Source organism: Schistocerca cancellata, chromosome 4 (assembly GCF_023864275.1).
Source record: "Schistocerca cancellata isolate TAMUIC-IGC-003103 chromosome 4, iqSchCanc2.1, whole genome shotgun sequence".
Taxonomy (NCBI): Eukaryota; Metazoa; Arthropoda; class Insecta; order Orthoptera; family Acrididae; genus Schistocerca; species Schistocerca cancellata.
In genome coordinates this window covers 152,396,211-152,416,152 of record NC_064629.1, presented here as the reverse complement: position 1 = coordinate 152,416,152, position 19,942 = coordinate 152,396,211, and the positions used below count along the sequence as shown (strand labels likewise).

At 43.3% G+C, this 19,942-nt stretch overlaps 1 protein-coding gene across 1 annotated transcript in view; it reads right to left on the bottom strand.

Annotated features, from left to right (window-relative positions):
- LOC126183937 (Down syndrome cell adhesion molecule-like protein Dscam2) overlaps positions 1–19,942 on the bottom strand; it is a 461,766-nt gene that overhangs the window by 357,617 nt on the left and 84,207 nt on the right. The window lies entirely within an intron of this gene.

Below are 19,942 nucleotides of genomic sequence, written 5' to 3'. Positions count from 1 at the left end.
TTGCTGCTTTAGAAGTAGTACATCTTGTAAGGAAATTGAAGTAGATAGTTTCTGTGAGTTAGTTTGGGAAGAGGTTATTCTTGGAAACCGGAATAAAATAAAAATTGGATCCTTTTGCCGACCTCCCAACTCAGATGGTACAATTCCTGAAAGGTTGAAAGAAAACTTGAGCTTAATTTCGAACACATAACCGACTCATACAGTTATAGTTGGTGGTGACCTTTACTCACCCTCGATATGGTGGCGAAAATATATGTTTAAATCCGGGGATAAAATATCATCCGAAATTGTACTAAACGCATTCTTTGAGAACTGTTTCGAACAGTTAGCTCATGAGCCCATGCGAATAGAAACAGTTGTGAAAACACACTTGTACTTTTAGCAACAAATAATCCTGAGCTAACAACGAGCATCAAAACGGATACAGGAATTAATGAACACAGGGTTGTAGTAACGAGACTGAAAATTGTAATTCCAAGTCCTCCAAAAATAAACGAAAAATGTACCAATTCAAAAAATAGATGAAAATTCACTCGACGCCTTCCTGAAAGACAATCTGCACTCATCCAAAATTACCAATGGAAGTGTAGACCAGATATGGCTTGAATTCATAGAAATAGCATCGACAGTAATTTAGAGATTGATACCAAAGAAATTAACAAACGACGGAGTTGATTCCCCTTGGTGCACAAAACGCGTGACAACAATGTTGCAGAAACAACGAATACCAAATTCAAACGAACGCAAAATCTCCAAAGATCGAGGATCTTTTACAGAAACTCGAAATTTAGCGCGGAATTCGATGCTAGATGCTTATAATAGTTTCCGCAACGAAACTTTGGCTCAAAACATGGCAGAAAATCCAAAGAGATTCTGGTCGTATTTGAAGTATGCTAGCGGCAAGACACAATCAATGCTTTCTCTGCGCGATAGCAATGGAAATATTATCGACGACAGTGCTGCGAAGGCACAGTTACTAAATACAGCCTTCCGAAATTCCTTCACCAAAGAAGACGAAGTAAATATTCCAGAATTCGAATCAAGAACAGCTGCAAACATGAGTAACATAGAAACAGATATCCTCGAAGTAGTGAAGCAACTTCACAAAAGCAAGTCTTCCGGTCCAGACTGTATAACCAATTACGTTCCTTTCAGAGTATGCTGATGCAATAGCTCCACACTTAACAATCATATACAACGGTTCGTTCGACGAAAGATCTGTACGCAAAGACTCGAAAGTTGCACAGGTCACAACAATATTCAAGAAAGATAGTAGGAGTAATCCACTAAATTATAGGTCCATATCATTAACGTCGATATGCAACAGGATTTTGGAACATATATTGTGTTCGAACATTATGAATTACCTCGAAGAGAACAGCCAACACGGATTTAGAAAACATCGTTCTTGTGAAACACAACTAGCTCTTTACTCACACGAAGTGCTGAGTGATATTGACAAGGGATTTCAAATTGATTCCGTATTTCTAGATTTCCTCGAGGCTTTTGACACCGTACCACACAAGCGGTTTGTAGGGAAATTGATTGCTTGTGGAATATCGTCTGAGTTATGTTACTGGATTCGTAATTTCCTATCAAAGAGGTCACAGTTCGTAGTAACTGACGGTACTAATCGAGTAAAACGGCGTTCCCAAAGGTAGTGTTATAGGCCCTCTGCTGTTCCTTATCTATATCAACGATTTAGTAGACACTCTGAGCACCCGTCTTAGGCTGTTTGCAGATTATGCTGTCATTTATCGTCCAGCATAGTCATCAGAAGATCAAAACAAATTGCAGAACGATTTAGAAAAATATTTGCATGGTGCGAAAATTGGCAATTGCCCCTAAGTAATGAAAAGTGTGAAGTCATCCACATGAGTGCTAAAAGGAATCCGTTAAACCTCGGTTACACGATAAATCAAACAAATCTAAAGGACGTAAATTTAACTAAATATCTAGAAATTACAATTACGAGCAACTTAAACAAAAAAAAAAACAAAGAAAATGTTGTGGGGAAGGCAAAGCAAGACTGGGTTTTATTGCCAGAACATTCAAAAAATTTAACAGATCTACTAAAGAGATTTCCAACACTACGCTTACCGGTCATCCATTGGAGTACTGCTGTATGGTCTGGGGTCTTTACTAGATGGATTAACGGAGTACATCGAGAAAGTTCAAAGAAAAGCAGCACGTTTTGTGTTATAGCGTAATAGGGGAGACAGTGTCACTGACTTGGTACAGTATTTGGGGTAGCCGTCATTAAAATAAAGGCGTTTTTCGTTGCGGTGGAATATTCTCACGAAATTTCAATCATCAACTTTCTCCTCCGAATGCGAAAATATTTTTTGGACGCCGACCTACGCAGGGAGATACGATGATCACAATAAAATAAGGGAAATCGGAGCTCGCACGGAAAAATATAGCTGTTTATTTTTTCTGTGCGCAGTTCGAGATTGGAATAATAGAGAATTATTGTGAAGGTTGTTCGATGAACCTTCTAACACGCATTTAAGAGTGATTTGTAGAGTATCGACGTAGATGTAAATGTGGAGGAAGACACACCATCACCAAGTTTGAGGGCGGTAGCTTCATTTATTCCAAAGAAAATTAAAACTGTGCGACTACCCCTCGTTAAGTTACAACACAGCTTAAGCTTCACGATGCAAGCGACAGAGGATTACACAGGCACAAGAATGCTGCTACTGGAGACACTAAGCGTTGGGAAATTTATCGTTGGATAATGAAACGCGGTACATATTCATGCATTTCTGTCGTCCAGCAAATTACAGGTCTAATAGCACTTGCTGTCAGAATACACCTATGACAGGTACTGATAATCTCGTACGGGGAATTTTTACGTTGGGTTAGTTGGGACCCCTGCCACATCCGCAATCTTCCCTCAGATGCAGGTAGTACGTGGATTTCCTTCGAGTGATTTCACACATTTATTTATTAACTTATGGTAGCTCACTGGTGACCAGTGCATTCAGTGAGAGAATGCACCATTCCGTCGCTTCCGAGCTGTATCTGATTGGTTCTATGAACGGACATGAGAGCTGTTTGATTTTGAGCAAATGGCAATTAACCCCTGCACACTTAACGTATCAGTGATGAGCTCTTAATGAATAGGTGCCGAGGACACAGTTCGGCACATAGCTTTGTTGTTAGAACGTCTGTTGGTCTACGTTCTCCATTACAGTGTAAAATTTTGGTAAACATTTTTGGAATGCAGTGATCAATAGATTATTATATTTTGACTAAAGTTCAGTCTTGATCACACCATTTATGTTTCAATGATATAGGTAACCGGTTTCGGTTATTTTTACATAACCATCATCAGACCCATGGCTCCCTTAGGATGGTAGGCGGAGCTCTCCTCAGCTGCTACGAAGTTAACTTTCCTCTTTTGAGCGATTTTAATTGTTTCTCTATCCCTCTGTCGTCCATTTCGATATCTACCATTTTGTCATCCGTGCGACAATCTAGAGAAGGAACTACAGTGCAATGTTCCTCTGTGAAACAACTTTGGAAAAAGACATTTAGTATTTCGGCCTTTAGTCTGTCATCCTCTGTTTCAGTACCATTTTGGTCACAGAGTGTCTGGACATTTTGTTTTGATGCACCTACCGCTTTGACATAAGACCAAAATTTCTTAGGATTTTCTGCCAGGTCAGTACATAGAACTTTACTTTCGAATTCATTGAACGCCTCTCGCATAGCCCTCCTCACACTACATTTCGCGTCGCGTAATTTTTGTTTGTCTGCAAGGCTTTGGCTATGTTTATGTTTGCTGTGAAGTTCCCTTTGCTTCCGCAGCAGTTTTCTAACTCGGTTGTTGTACAACGGTGGCTCTTTTCCATCTCTTACGATCTTGCTTGGCACATACTCATCTAACGCATAATGTACGACGTTTTGAACTTTGTCCACTGATCCTCAACATTATCTGTACTTGAGACAAAACTTTTGTGTTGAGCCAACAGGTACTCTGAAATCTGCTTTTTGTCACTTTTTCTAAACAGAAAAATCTTCCTACCCTTTTTAATATTCCTATTTACGGCTGAAATCATCGATGCCGTAACCGCTTTATGATCGCTGATTCCCTGTTCTGCGTTAACTTTTTCAAATAGTTCGGGTCTGTTTGTCACCAGAAGGTCTAATATGTTATCGCCACGAGTCGGTTCTCTGTTTAACTGCTCAAGGTAGTTTTCAGATAAAGCACTTAAAAAAATGTCACTGGATTCTTTGTCCCTGCCACCCGTTATGAACGTCTGAGTCTCCCAGTCTATATCCGGCAAATTAAAATCTCCACCCAGAACTATAACATGGTGGGGAAATCTACTCGAAATATTTTCCAAATTATCCTTCAGGTGCTCAGCCACAACAGTTGCTGAGCCAGGGGACCTATAGAGACATCCAATTACCATGTCTGAGCCTGCTTTAACCGTGATCTTCACCCAAATAATTTCACATTTCGGATCTCCGTCAATTTCCTTCGATACTATTGTACTTCTTATCGCTATAAACACGCCTCCCCCTTCACTGTCTAGCCTGTCTCTGCGGTATACATTCCAATCTGAGTTTAGGATTTCATTACTGTTTACGTCTGGTTTCAGCCAACTTTCTATTGTGACCGTTTATTAATGAGAGCAGTTCTGGGACCTTTCTGTAGACGCTCCTGCAGTTTACTATTAGCACATTAATATTGTTATTCCCTGTTGCATTTTGCCTACTCCTACCTTGCCGCGTCTCAGGAGGCGTCTTGTCGGGCCTAGGGAGGGGATTCTCTAACCTAAAAAACCCCCATGTGCACTCCACACGTACTCCGCTATCCTTGTAGCCGCTTCCGGCGTGTAGTGCACGCCTGACCTATTCAGGGGGACTCTACATTTCTCCACCCGATAGCGATTGAAGTTGACAGTGGACTGTTTGAACGTCTTCTTTGAGGAAACGTACGCAATTAAACAAACCATAACATAACAGTATCTTAATTTACTGCCACCTGCATCTTTCCCATTCCAAGCTGTTTGCATTGTTTTACCCGGAGATGGTTACGAAAAGAGCATACGTTTATTAGAAGTTTTTTGTTCAGAATCACCAGTAGTATCACCTGTATATCAGGGTGCTGGTTGTTTTTTCTCTGTATAGAACAGCCTTCCCACAAACACGTCACAAACTTTACGAGAGTATGGCCATAGCTGGACTACGAAGTGGAATACGCCTGTAAGTACAGACTAACCGTTTTGCACCCACGAGTCCACATTTCTACACCCGACCTGCTGCCCAGGGGAAAATAAACACTGATGGCTTGCTTTTGCCACGTATACTTGGAGGTACTGATAAACCTAAAAACGTACGACTCGTAAAAGCTATAGTCATTTGCACATATACATATACAGGGTGTTTCAAAAATGACCGGTATATTTGAAACGGCAATAAAAACTAAACGAGCAGCGATAGAAATACACCGTTTGTTGCAATATGCTTGGGACAACAGTACATTTTCAGACAGACAAACTTTCGAAATTACAGTAGTTACAATTTTCAACAACAGATGGCGCTGCGGTCTGGGAAACTCTATAGTACGATATTTTCCACATATCCACCATGCGTAGCAATAATATGGTGTAGTCTCTGAATGAAATTACCCGAAACCTTTGACAACGTGTCTGGCGGAATGGCTTCACTTGCAGATGAGATGTACTGCTTCAGCTGTTCAATTGTTTCTGGATTCTGGCGGTACACCTGGTCTTTCAAGTGTCCCCACAGAAAGAAGTCACAGGGGTTCATGTCTGGCGAATAGGGAGGCCAATCCACGCCGCCTCCTGTATGTTTCGGATAGCCCAAAGCAATCACACGATCATCGAAATATTCATTCAGGAAATTAAAGACGTCGGCCGTGCGATGTGGCCGGGCACCATCTTGCATAAACCACGAGGTGTTCGCAGTGTCGTCTAAGGCAGTTGGTACCGCCACAAATTCACGAAGAATGTCCAGATAGCGTGATGCAGTAATCGTTTCGGATCTGAAAAATGGGCCAATGATTCCTTTGAAAGAAATGGTGGCCCAGACCAGTACTTTTTGAGGATGCAGGGACGATGGGACTGCAACATGGGGCTTTACGGTTCCCCATATGCGCCAGTTCTGTTTATTGACAAAGCCGTCCAAGTAAAAATAAGCTTCGTCAGTAAACCAAATGCTGCCCACATGCATATCGCCGTCATCAATCCTGTGCACTATATCGTTAGCGAATGTCTCTCGTGCAGCAATGGTAGCGGCGCTGAGGGGTTGCCGCGTTTGAATTTTGTATGGATAGAGGTGTAAACTCTGGCGCATGAGACGATACGTGGACGTTGGCGTCATTTGGACCGCAGCTGCAACACGGCAAACGGAAACCCGAGGCCGCTGTTGGATCACCTGCTGCACCAGCTGCGCGTTGCCCTCTGTGGTTGCTGTACGAGGTCGCCCTACCTGTCCAGCACGTTCATCCGTCACGTTCCCAGTCCGTTGAAATTTTTCAAACAGATCCTTTATTGTATCGCTTTTCGGTCCTTTGGTTACATTAAACACCCGTTGAAAACTTCGTCTTGTTGCAACAACACTGTGTGCTAGGCGGTGGAATTCCAACACCAGAAAAATCCTCTGTTCTAAGGAATAAACCATGTTGTCTACAGCACACTTGCACGTTGTGAATAGCACACGCTTACAGCAGAAAGACGGCGTACAGAATGGCGCACCCACAGACTGCGTTGTCTTCTATATCTTTCACATCACTTGCAGCGCCATCAGTTGTTGAAAATTGTAACTACTGCAATTTCGAAAGTTTGTCCGCCTGAAAATGTTCTGTTGTCCCAAGCATATTGCAACAAACGGTGTATTTCTATCGCTGCTCGTTTAGTTTTTATTGCCGTTTCAAATATACCGGTCAGTTTTGAAACACCCTGTATATATATACAGGGTGAGTCACCTAACGTTACCGCGGGATATATTTCGTAAACCACATCAAATGCTGAAACCGATTCCACAGACCGAACGTGAGGAGAGGGGCTAGTGTAATTGTTTAATACAAACCATACAAAAATGCACGGAAGTTTGTTTTTTAACACAAACCTACGTTTTTTTAAATGGAACCCCGTTAGTTTTGTTAGCACATCTGAACATATAAACAAATACGTAATCAGTGCCGTTTGTTGCATTGTAAAATGTTAATTACATCCGGAGATATTGTAACCTAAAGTTGACGCTTGAGTACCACTCCTCCGCTGTTCGATCGTGTGTATCGGAGAGCACCGAATTACGTAGGGATCCAAAGGGAACGGCGATGGACCTTAGGTACAGGAGAGACTGGAACAGCACATTACGTCCACATGCTAACACCTTTTTATTGGTCTTTTTCACTGACGCACATGTACATTACCAAATGGACTGCGGCGTGTACGACATTCATTACGCCAGAGATTGCAACTGTGTGCAGCAAATGATGGCCACCACATTGAACATCTAATGGCCTGGCATGTCGGGACACACTCTATTCCACTCCGTAATTGAAAACGGAAACCACGTGTACCTCACCCCTCATGGTAATGTACATGTGCGTCAGTGAAAAAGACCAATAAAAAGGTGTTAGCATGTGGATGTAATGTGCTGTTCCAGTCTCTTCTGTACCTAAGGTCCATCACTGTTCCCTTTGGATCCCTACGTAATTCGGTGCTCTCCGATACACACGATCGAACAGCGGAGGAGTGGTACTCAAGAGTCAACTTTAGGTTACAATATCTCCGGATGTAATTAACATTTTACAATGCAACAAACGGCACTGATTACGTATTTGTTTATATGTTCAGGTGTGCTAACAAAACTAACGGGGTTCCATTCAAAAAAACGTAGGTCTGTGTTAAAAAACATACTTCCGTGCATTTTTTTATGGTTTGTATTAACCAGTTACACTAGCCCCTCTCCTCACGTTTGGTCTGTGGAATCGATTCGTCAGTATTTGATGTGGTTTACGAAATATATCCAGCGGTAATGTTAGGTGACTCACCCTATACATACATATACACTCCTGGAAATTGAAATAAGAACACCATGAATTCATTGTCCCAGGAAGGGGAAACTTTATTGACACATTCCTGGGGTCTGATACATCACATGATCACACTGATAGAACCACAGGCACATAGACACAGGCAACAGAGCATGCACAATGTAGGCACTAGTACAGTGTATATCCACGTTTCGCAGCAATGCAGGCTGCTATTCTCCCATGGAGACGATCGTAGAGATGCTGGATGTAGTCCTGTGGAACGGCTTGCCATGCCATTTCCACCTGGCGCCTCAGTTGGACCAGCGTTCGTGCTGGACGTGCAGACCGCGTGAGACGACGTTTCATCCAGTCCCAAACATGCTCAATGGGGGACAGATCCGGAGATCTTGCTGGCCAGGGTAGTTGACTTACACCTTCTAGAGCACGTTAGGTGGCACGGGATACATGCGGACGTGCATTGTCCTGTTGGAACAGAAAGTTCCCTTGCCGGTCTAGGAATGGTAGAACGATGGGTTCGATGACGGTTTGGATGTACCGTGCACTATTCAGTGTCCCCTCGACGATCACCAGTGGTGTACGGCCAGTGTAGGAGATCGCTCCCCACACCATGATGCCGGGTGTTGGCCCTGTGTGCCTCGGTCGTATGCAGTCCTGATTGTGGCGCTCACCTGCACGGCGCCAAACACGCATACGACCATCATTGGCACCAAGGCGGAAGCGACTCTCATCGCTGAAGACGACACGTCTCCATTCGTCCCTCCATTCACGCCTGTCGCGACACCACTGGAGGCGGGCTGCACGATGTTGGGGCGTGAGCGGAAGACGGCCTAACGGTGTGCGGGACCGTAGCCCAGCTTCATGGAGACGGTTGCGAATGGTCCTCGCCGATACCCCAGGAGCAACAGTGTCCCTAATTTTCTGGGAAGTGGCGGTGCGGTCCCCTACGGCACTGCGTAGGATCCTACGGTCTTGGCGTGCATCCGTGCGTCGCTGCGGTCCGGTCCCAGGTCGACGGGCACGTGCACCTTCCGCCGACCACTGGCGACAACATCGATGTACTGTGGAGACCTCACGCCCCACGTGTTGAGCAATTCGGCGGTACGTCCACCCGGCCTCCCGCATGCCCACTATACGCCCTCGCTCAAAGTCCGTCAACTGCACATACGGTTCACGTCCACGCTGTCGCGGCATGCTACCAGTGTTAAAGACTGCGATGGAGCTCCGTATGCCACGGCAAACTGGCTGACACTGACGGCGGCGGTGCACAAATGCTGCGCAGCTAGCGCCATTCGACGGCCAACACCGCGGTTCCTGGTGCGTCCGCCGTGCCGTGCGTGTGATCATTGCTTGTACAGCCCTCTCGCAGTGTCCGGAGCAAGTATGGTGGGTCTGACACACCGGTGTCAATGTGTTCTTTTTTCCATTTCCAGGAGTATATATATATATATATATATATATATATATATATATATATATATATATATATATATATATCAGAAATTAATTTGGTGCCTCTCCATTATTTTGTAATTTTCTATTTACAAGATGACGATTGCCTAGCAGTTATATTTGGTTTCACCTTTCTCCTGAAATTTCTGAAGCGTGGACCAAAATCAATAGGATGTCGACATTTTTTTGAGATCAGAAACTGGAATTAAAGGGACAAATTCTGTTCTTCCTGGACCACTGTTTTTATTCGTGACTATATCGCAGCTTGTAATAAAAGGGATAATGGCGTCAGAGACTGTACTGAATGCTTGTACCATCAGCTGACATTCGGAAGTAGTTTCGGTTAAAAACTATAACACTGGTTCGAGGGCTAACTGTATCAATTTCTGTGCCGCACGCTCTTCCTCTCTCGGTTAGGGCGTGTCCATTATTCATCCTTTCAGCGCAGGAAAGCTTGTTTTCCCTAGCAGCTTGCCAGGAGTTATAAGTCAGAGAATCTCCGCCTCATTCTGTACTGCTCCGCGGAACTTGTCTGCATTAGTTATCTCCTGCATGAATATTCCCGAGCTAGAAGCTCGCAAGTGGTGTATTTAGACTTAAGTGCTTCATTCTGCTGGTCCCAGCGTCGTTGCATGTTTAACATCGTGCTTAATGCGATGTTTGTTTCCCGCCTCTTCCTGTTATATGTGCGTTGCTTCATGAGACGAAGGAACTTGCTCATTTCATATTTGCCTCTTAAATTTGCATCTGTGTCGAAAGCTAATGTTGCCTGAATTCATTTCATGTATTCTCGTATTTCTTAACTTGACTCCTATAAAAAATTGACAGGAAACCTATCAAAAATCATTAATATTTTACATAAATAATTCGATGTCGGGCCTGTTGGTGTAGCAGTAAAGCGCCGTACACGATCCGAGTGGTCGCCGGGTCGATCCGTGGACGGACCGCGGAAATTTTCAGTCTGCAGGAAGGAAACGTGGTTCGGGTTCCATGTCAAACTGTAAGTTTACTTTTCTCGATTGGATAACTTTAATAGATTAGGAACAGGCAAAGTCTGCGAGATGGTGTGCAATAGAAAGACTAGCCACAGGCCACTGAACCACATGCAATTAATGCTATCCGTTGCAACTCGTTTGTGAACAATCTTGTACTTGCAGACCAGTTTAGTGATTTGAATGTCTCGCTATTAACCCAGTTACCTTTAACCACAGTGAATACAGTAGTGGTTTTTATTTGAAAACCAATAAAATAGCGACTGAATTGAATGGGAAACAACACGAAAATATCTGAGTGTAACCTGAAGCCGTTACAGCAACATGAAGGCAGAACTATCATCTTGAAACTCCGTGTTTCCAAAACTGATGGTACTGGGCTCGGGTGCACACACCCAGACAGACAGGAAATCCTTTCTCTGTTGTAGAAAACGTCAGTGGCGTGAATACCCAAATCATATCACGCCGTGATGATCGATATTGCCGAAATTAAACCTCAAACTAACAACAGGGTAATTTGGAACTAATCGCGAAACACACACTATATTTCCCCGCATGCATAGATCAATCCGACATCAGACGTCAGACTAATGAAAGTGCGGAAGGAGTAAGGTCTCCATCTCACCTGATCATTCCTCTCACGGACGTTGTACTCCACCACCTCGACTGAGAAAGAACCATTTCCAACACACCAAATTAAATTTGCAACAGACGTAAACAAATAATCCTAGAAGATACAGGCTGCGTTAGTAGAAAACGGACATGCTTTGTGGATTGATAGTGTTGGTGATCCTAAAAAAGCCTCAAATGAACATATGCCGTTTTCTTAACAGTATCCGAAATAGAGCTGTTTGAAAACCATAGACGTCAGTCGCACGTCCTTCATCAATGGCACTCACATGCAAGTACAACCAAAGCGACATCAGGCTACGTTGTATTGTCTTTACTGAGCACATTCGTACCGTCCTTTACTTGAACACGTGCTTGTAAATTACGAGGGAGAAGTTTCTCCTTTATGTACACTGTCATGGAGACTTCGCTCTTAACCTCAAGTCATTAACACAGCTGCTATCTACAAGAGCTGCAAAATGCACGGCAGTTGACGGTGGACTTTGTGAAAATCTTTTGTGAGGAAAGGTACATAATTAAATAAAATTAGATCACAATGTTTCATTTACTATCACCTGCGCTTATCCTGTTCCCCACTGTTTTCATTAATTTCCTCGGAAACTGTTAAGAACAGGACATATGTTCATATGAGTTTTTTGCTCAGAAGCACTAATACTGTCACCTCTCAAAGCAAGTATCTTTCTTCCTGAGTCACCCCGTACAGATTTCCAAACCATCCGGAACGTGTAATCCTTTAAGAGAGACTCTTCCAGGTCATGAAAAGTCGTGCACTGTATGACAATTGCTTAAGAGGTTGCTAACAGCTATCGTACAAGTCAAATGGTTCAAATGGCTCTAAGCACTATGGGACTTAACATCTGAGGTCATCAGTCCCCTAGACTTAGAACTACTTAAAAATAACTAACCTAAGGACATCACACACATCCATGTCCGAGGCAGGATTCGAACCTGCGACCGTAGCAGCAGCGCGGTTTCGGACTGAAGCGTCTAGAACCGCTCGGCCACAGCAGCCGGCTTCGTACAAGTCGTACCAGGTTATTGCCAACTAGGTCCGCATATGATGAAGAGACTGATGACACGTATGATGAGATAAAAGAAATTATTCAGATAGTTAAGGGAGACGAAAATTTAGTGGTGATGGGGGACTGGAATTTTATAGTAGGGAGAGGAAGAGAAGGAAAAATAGTAGGTGAATATGGACGGGGGGGGGGGGGGGGAGGAATGAAATACGAAGCCGCCTGGTAGAATTTTGCACAGAGCATAATTTAATTATCGTTAACACTTGAACCGTGAAAGAAGTAGGTAAACGTGGAAGAGACCTGGAGACGCCGGCAAGTTTCACATTGATTATATAATGGTAAGACAGAGATTTTGGAACCAAATTTGGAGTGTAAGATATTTCCACGGGAAGATGTGGGTTCTGACCACAATTTATTGGTTATGAACTGTAGATTAAAACTGAAGAAACTGCAGAAAGGTAAGATATTAAGGAGATGGGAGTTGGGTAAGTTGAAAGAACCACAGGTTGTTGAGAATTTGAGAGTGAGCATTAGGCAACGATTGTCAAGAACAGGAGAAAGGAATACAGAAGAAGACCAATGGCTAGCTTTTAGAGATGTAATAGTAAACGCAGCAGAGGAGCATTTAGGTAAAAAGATAAGGCCCAGTACAGCACAAGAAATATTGATTTTAAATGATAAAAGAAGAATGTTAAAAAATGCAGTAAATGAAGCAGGCAAAAGGGAATATAAATGTCTAAAAAATTAGATTGGCAAAAAGCGCAACATGGCTAAGCAAGAATGGCTAAAGGACAAATATGACGCCGGCCACTGTGACCGAGTGGTTCTAGGCGCTTCAGTCCGTAACTGCGCTGCTGCTACGGTCGCAGGCTCGAATCCTGCCTCGGGCATGGATGTGTGTGATGTCCTTAGCTTAGTTAGGTTTAAGTAGTTCTGAGTCTAGGGGACTGATGACCTCAGATGTTAAGTCCCATAGTTCTTAGAGCCATTTGAATCATTTGACAAATATAGGGATTTAGAAGAACCTGTCAATAAGGGGAAGACAGATACCGAATACGAGAAAAGTAAAGAGGCCTTTGCAGAAAAGAGAAGCAGCTGTATGAATCTCAAGTGCTCTGATGGAAAACCAGTCCCAAGCACAGAAGGAAGAGCTGAAAGGCGGAAGGAATATGTAGAGGATCTCTACAAGGCAAACGTGCTTGAAGGCAATTTTGGTGTCACCGCCAGACACCACACTTGCTAGGTGGTAGCCTTTAAATCGGCCGCGGTCCGTTAGTATACGTCGGACCCGCGTGTCGCCACTATCAGTGATTGCAGACCGAGCGCCGCCACACGGCAGGTCTAGAGAGACTTCCTAGTACTCGCCCCAGTTGTACAGCCGACTTTGCTAGCGATGGTTCACTGACAAATTACGCTCTCATTTGCCGAGACGATAGTTAGCATAGCCTTCAGCTACGTCATTTGCTACGACCTAGCAAGGCGCCATTATCAGTTACTATTGATGCTGTAGAACATGTACCGTCAAGAGCGATGTTCACCAATTATGGATTAAAGTTAAGTATTCCAGCAGCTACGTACGTTTTGCTAGTCTCATTTACTTGTCCTGTTCCAGACCTCACGCCAGCCTGCGTGAGCTCAAACGCGTGCCTTTCGGCTTCCTCCTAGTGGATTGGCTGTCTTGCCAGTCCACAACAGCAATATTATAGAAATGGAAGATGGCATAGATGAAGATGAGATGTGAGATATGATATTACGAGATGTATCTGACAGAGCAGTGGAATACCTAAGCCGAAAGAAAGCCTTGGGAGCAGACGACATTCCTTCAAAACTGCTGATAGCCTTGGGCGAGCCAGCAATGACAAAACTCTTCCATCTGGTGTGTAAGGTGTATCAGACAGATGATGTACCCTTAGACTTCAAGAAGAATATAGTAAATCCAGTTACAAAGGAAGCAGGTGCTGACAGGTGTGAATATTATCGAACTATCAGTTTAATAAGTTGGGGTTGCAAAATACTAACACGAATTCTCTACAGAAGAATGGAAAAACTGGTAGAAGCCAATCTCAGGGAAGATCAGCTTGGATTCAAGAGAAATGTAGGAACACGCGGGGCAATATTGATCCTACGACTTTTCTTAGTAGATAGGTTAAGAAAAGGCAAACTTAAGTACATAGCATGTGTAGACTTAGAGAAAGCTTTTGACAATGTTGGCTAGAATACTCTCTTTAAAATTCAGAAGGTAGTAGGTGTAAAATATAGAGAGCGAAAAGCTATTTACAACTATTACAGAAACCAGACGCCAGTTGTAACAGTCGAGGGGTTTGAAAGTGTAGCAGTGGCTGAGAAGGGAGTGAGACAGGTTTGTAGCCTATAGATTGGGGGAAAAAATGGTTCAAATGGCTCTGAGAACTATGGGACATAACTTCGGATGTCACCAATCCCCTATAACTTAGAACTACTTAAATCTAACTAACCTAAGGACATCACCAACATCCATGCCCGAGGCAGCATTCGAACCTGCGACCGTGGCGGTCACGCTGTTCCAGACTGTAGCGCCTAGAACCGCTCGGCCACCCCGGCCGGCATAGATTGGGAAGCGAAACACTGAAAGTAGTAGATAAGATTTGCTATTTGGTATCACAATAACTGCTGATGGCCAAAGTAGAGAGGATATAAAATGTAGAGTAGCAATGGCAAGAAAAGTATTTCTGAGAGAGAGGAATTTGTTCAAATAATGGCTCTGAGCACTATGGGACTTAACATCTGTGGTCATCAGTCCCCTAGACTCAGAACTACTTAAACCTAACTAACCTAAGGACATCACACACATCCATGCCCGAGGCAGGATTCGAACCTGCGACCGTAGCAGTCGCGTGGTTCCGGATTGCGCGCCTAGAACCGCTAGACCACCGCGGCCGGCGAGGAATTTGTTAATTTCGCATATAGATGTAGGTGTTAGGAAGTCTCTTCTGAAAGTATCTGTATGGAGTGGAGCCATGTACGGAAGTGAAACTTGGACTATAAACAGTTTAGACATGAAAAGAATAGAAGCTTTTTAAATGTGTTGCTTCAGAAGAATGCTGAAGATTAGATGGGTAGATTACGTAACTAATAAGGATGTACTGAACAGAACAGGAGAGGAAAGGAGTTTGTGGTCCACCTTACTGGAAGATGGGATTATGAGACATCAAGGGGTTACCAATTTAGTATTGGAGGGAAATGTGTGTGTGTGGGAGGGGGGGGGGGCGGAGCGGGGGGGGGGGAGGGGTTAAAATCGTAGAGGGAGACCACGAAATCAATACCGTAAGCAGGTTCAAAGGGATATAGGTTGCAGTAGTTATTCGGAGTTGAAGAGGAGGAGGAGGAGGAGATTAGTGTTTAACGTCTCGTCGACAACGAGGTCATTAGAGACGGAGCGCAAGCTCGGGTTAGGGAAGGACGGGGAAGGAAATCGGCCGTGCCCTTTCAAAGGAACCATCCTGAAGAGGATTGGACTAAATAGAGTAGCATGGAGAGTAGTATCAAACCAGTCTTCGGACTGAAGATCACCATAACAACAACAAGAGCAATCAGCAGATCAAAGGATAGCCTGAAAAGTAGCTGATCCTGGAGGAGAGTGGACGTGTCGAACCTTAGACGCCAACGCACATGATGAATTTTCCCCTATTCTCATATTTCTGAACACAATTAGACATAGCAGAAGCTAATGCCTGTGCCGAAACGTCTGGAGCACCACGAACTCTCAGTACGGCCACTATTATTGTGGCTTGCTGTGACGCGGCAACACAGTGAGGTGCAACGACGGCAGAGCGTCAAGCGGTAATATTTGCCGCAGAAGGGTCACCGTGTTTTCTTTCCAGTCGCGTCCCAGTTCTGCGTACAACATTACGGTGGGCGTATCCGGGTGTTGAAGCTCGGAGTAGAACGAAATTTTACAGATTACATTCGTCATTATATTTTGCTATGTCCGTGTTTTGCGGTGTACTATGCAACGTCCTTCAGAAGGAAGAGAGACTGCTACGACGTACAGCTGTATGACATAAGAGAAATGTATTCACAATTGCGAAAACGATTAGACTTCAACTGCACAATTCATTAGTCAGATGAAAATTTGTGCCGGATCGGGCCTCGAACCCGGGTTTCCAGCTTTACGCGAGCGGTCACCTGAACTACTTCGGCTATCCGAACACGCTTCCCGGACAGACCCATACTTCCATTTGTCACCGTGTGTCTACTTCCTGCACTCGCTGTCTGAACGAAAGTGCATAGTACACTGCAAAACAAAGACACAGCAGAATAGTATTACATGCTTAGGCAGACGGCGACAATAAGTGTCTCCTTGTGCGGAAATCACTGCAACTGTGCGAGTGCAGGATATGAAAACAAGATAACATATGGATGTTTGGGTCAGTCTGGGAAGCGTGCACAGATAGACGAAGAGGTTCAAAAATGTTCAAATGCGTGTGAAATCTTATGGGACTTAACTGCTAAGGTCATCAGTCCCTAAGCTTACACACTACTTTATCTAAATTATCCTAAGGACAAACACACACACCCATGCCCGAGGGAGGACTCGAACCTCCGCCGGGACCAGCCGCACAGTCCATGACTGGGCGAAAAGGTATTCGGGTTCGAGTCCTAGTTAGGCACAAATTTTCCTATGTTAATAATAAATTGTGCAGCTGAAGTCTAATTTTAGTCGGAACTGCGAATAAATTTCTTCTACATTCTTCACTGTTTTGTCACACGGGCCTACCACCTGGCGTGTTAGTATGGGGTTCTTCTGTGTACACCAGATGATTCCCTCTGGTTCGCATATTTGGCATCAGGCGTTGGATTTCTGACGTGAAGCCTCTGAGTGTGCCCCATCTTAGAGATCTTCGTGATGTTACCTTTCAACTTAGTAACTCAAGACTATATGTTATAAACATCTTGTCATCAATACTGGGATGCCAGCACTCGCCAGTCACTATGAGAATTAGATTCTGGCACTGACTGGAAGGAGCATTAAATGAGATGCTAATATCTGTCATCCTGTCTCACTTCCAACTGATGCCCAGCCGGGTTAAAGCCAGTGTTGTTTCTAGAGGTGGCAGGTCAGTCCACTGAATTTCATACCATGCACACCCCCAAATCACTTCCAAGTTTAACTGTACATCCCTCCTACTATACTGTATACATACAACAAATAAAACTGCGAACTATGCTGGTCTTTCTAGTTATGCTGTTTTAACAGCCTGAAGTTTTCTATTGTATTTCTTTCCCCTGTGTCAGTCAATAGTTGCTTGATGCTCCATGTAAACCCAAAACAGTCTTTGGTTCTTTCAGCTTATCCAGGTCCTACCTCTTTAGTTTCCTACCTGTCTGGAATTTATTCAGTTTTAAACATTTTTGGAACGTGACTATCAACAGCCGTCAAGTAACGTATAAAATGCATGTTTGACCATCAGCTGCTTTTGTTTTATTTGGGTTTAAACTAAAAGTAGCTGATGGACAAACATGCATTCTATACATTATTCAGCTTTAATCCCTAGTTCAAATCCAATAAATTATGGTCACCGTACACATCTGCTGTAGAAACGTTTTGCGGTTTAAAACCTGGTTTCTAAGTCTTTGTCTTAGCTTTATAAAATATACCAACAACCGTCCGATCTCTCCAGGTCTCTTCCACGTATAGAGACTCATTTCCTGATTCTTAATAGGACTATTAACAATGATTAAATCGTGCTCTGCTCTGTGTTAAATTCTGCCAGACAGCTTTCCCTTTCTTCCCTTTCCCCGTGTCCATAGTCACCAGCATTTATCCTTCTCTTTCTTTCACTACCACTGAATTTCCCGTACCAACTAAACTTTCGTTTCTTATAACGATCTGAATCATTTATTTTATTTCATCATACATTTTTCCAGTCCATTCATCATTTGCAGAGGTATTAGGCCTGTACACTTACATTACTGCTGCTGGTCTTGGCTTTTTGACTATCTTGGCGACAATAATGAGTTCACTTTGATGTTCATAATAGTTTACACACATTTCTATCTTCTTATTCGTAATTAGTCCTACACTTACGTCGCCCCTATTTTATTTTGTGTTGGTAATCCTATACTCATCCGGCCGGAAATCATGTTCTTTCTGCCACCACATTTCACTAATTTCCACCATATCTAACACCACCACATCCCTTCCTTCTTTCAAATTCTGTAAATCCTCAGTCTGATTACGGGAGCTAAAATTCGACAATCTGTCTCGTAGAACGCCAATTTTGTTTTTCCTGATGATAACATCCTCCTAAGCTACCACCGTCCGGATATGCGATTTGGGGACCATTTTACCCCCTGAATATTTTACCCAAGATGACGTCATGATGAAACTATACTGTACAGGTGCGTGTCCTTAGGAAATACAGAGTGCTAAAAAAAAGGATTCCGTACTTTGAGAGGCGATACTATGGAGCAACACAATAACAAATGTCCACTAAACGTGGGCTATAAAATAGGTATGAGCACATTTTTGTCGAAGATAGATGTTTCGCAAGAGCGAAGAACACTTGCTTATACCTCTTAAGTTGTGCATTTCAGTGCCTATGTTTGCTGGGCATTTTTGTCTTCATCTGGTGCATACTACTATCTCTCAAAATATGGAATCCGTTGTTTTGACAACTTGTATAACGGCTGTAGTTTCCCGTTGCTTTTATCTGTTCACAGTACAACATAGCAAGGCCATTTTGGGTAGTTGTACCAGGCCAGACTATTTAAAAATCCAAATTTTTGCACCTGCAACTAATTAAAAGGCTGCTACCGGACCTCAAGAACCGTAACTTGGTCTCGCCTCTCCACAGAACCCCTCCATTGTCGTAATACTTACAGCACGGGTATTTGTATCGTAGATGCTCGTTAGCCAACTCATCACACCAACGTGGGTGACATCAAATTTGGTTTTCACCATCATTTTAGGTAGGCAGTATGGTACTTATGGCCCCATGAGCTTCTTTCTTCTCAAATTGAAAGTCATAAAGAGGAAAATATCTCTCTATTCTGTAGAATCAATCATGTAATTGTAATTTTTAAGAACATTCCGCAAAATGGAATCTAAAGACGTGAAATTGTCACGCGGAAAAAACTACATGAAGTTAGGCATACATTGTTCCTTTCGTATGTGCGAGCCACGGGAGTTGGCCTTACATACAGTTGACGGCCGTCACTGTTGCGTTTTGAGAAATCACTAGATAAACCTGTTTTGATATATAATGCTCCATAGCATACCGCACCTTTCTATTGAGATTTAAATTTTCGTAAAAATGACTCTTAACATCTTTGCATTTAGGTATCCAAATCAGTCACAGAACTTCAGAATTTTCAAAAACATATATCCAAGTTTTTCACGTTTTTCCAAATAGTTATAACCAAGTGGATTGTACGTTAACATTAGATACAAAATATCAGCGGCAACATGCTAAATTTACGCGGAGCAATTGTACTGCCAATGCTTTGCCAGCAGTCCTTTGAATGTGAAATGGTTGTGCTCGTTTGACTTACGTTCGCTGTCAGTGAATTCCATTCGCTGTCGCCTGCCATAGACACAAAGGCACTGATAACCGGAGAGCACACGGTGTAATCGCTGGCGCTGAATCAGACAAAGCTTTAGTAAGCAACCATAGTATTGGTGCCGAGACAATGTTGTCTGTCCCTCGCTGGTGGTCCTATCATCCTCCTCTCAAATGCTCCTCTGTGCAAAACAATATCCGTTCAGTCACTGTCTACTTCTTTTTAAGACACTGTAGCTATATGACACGATACAAAGTTTTTCCTCTTAA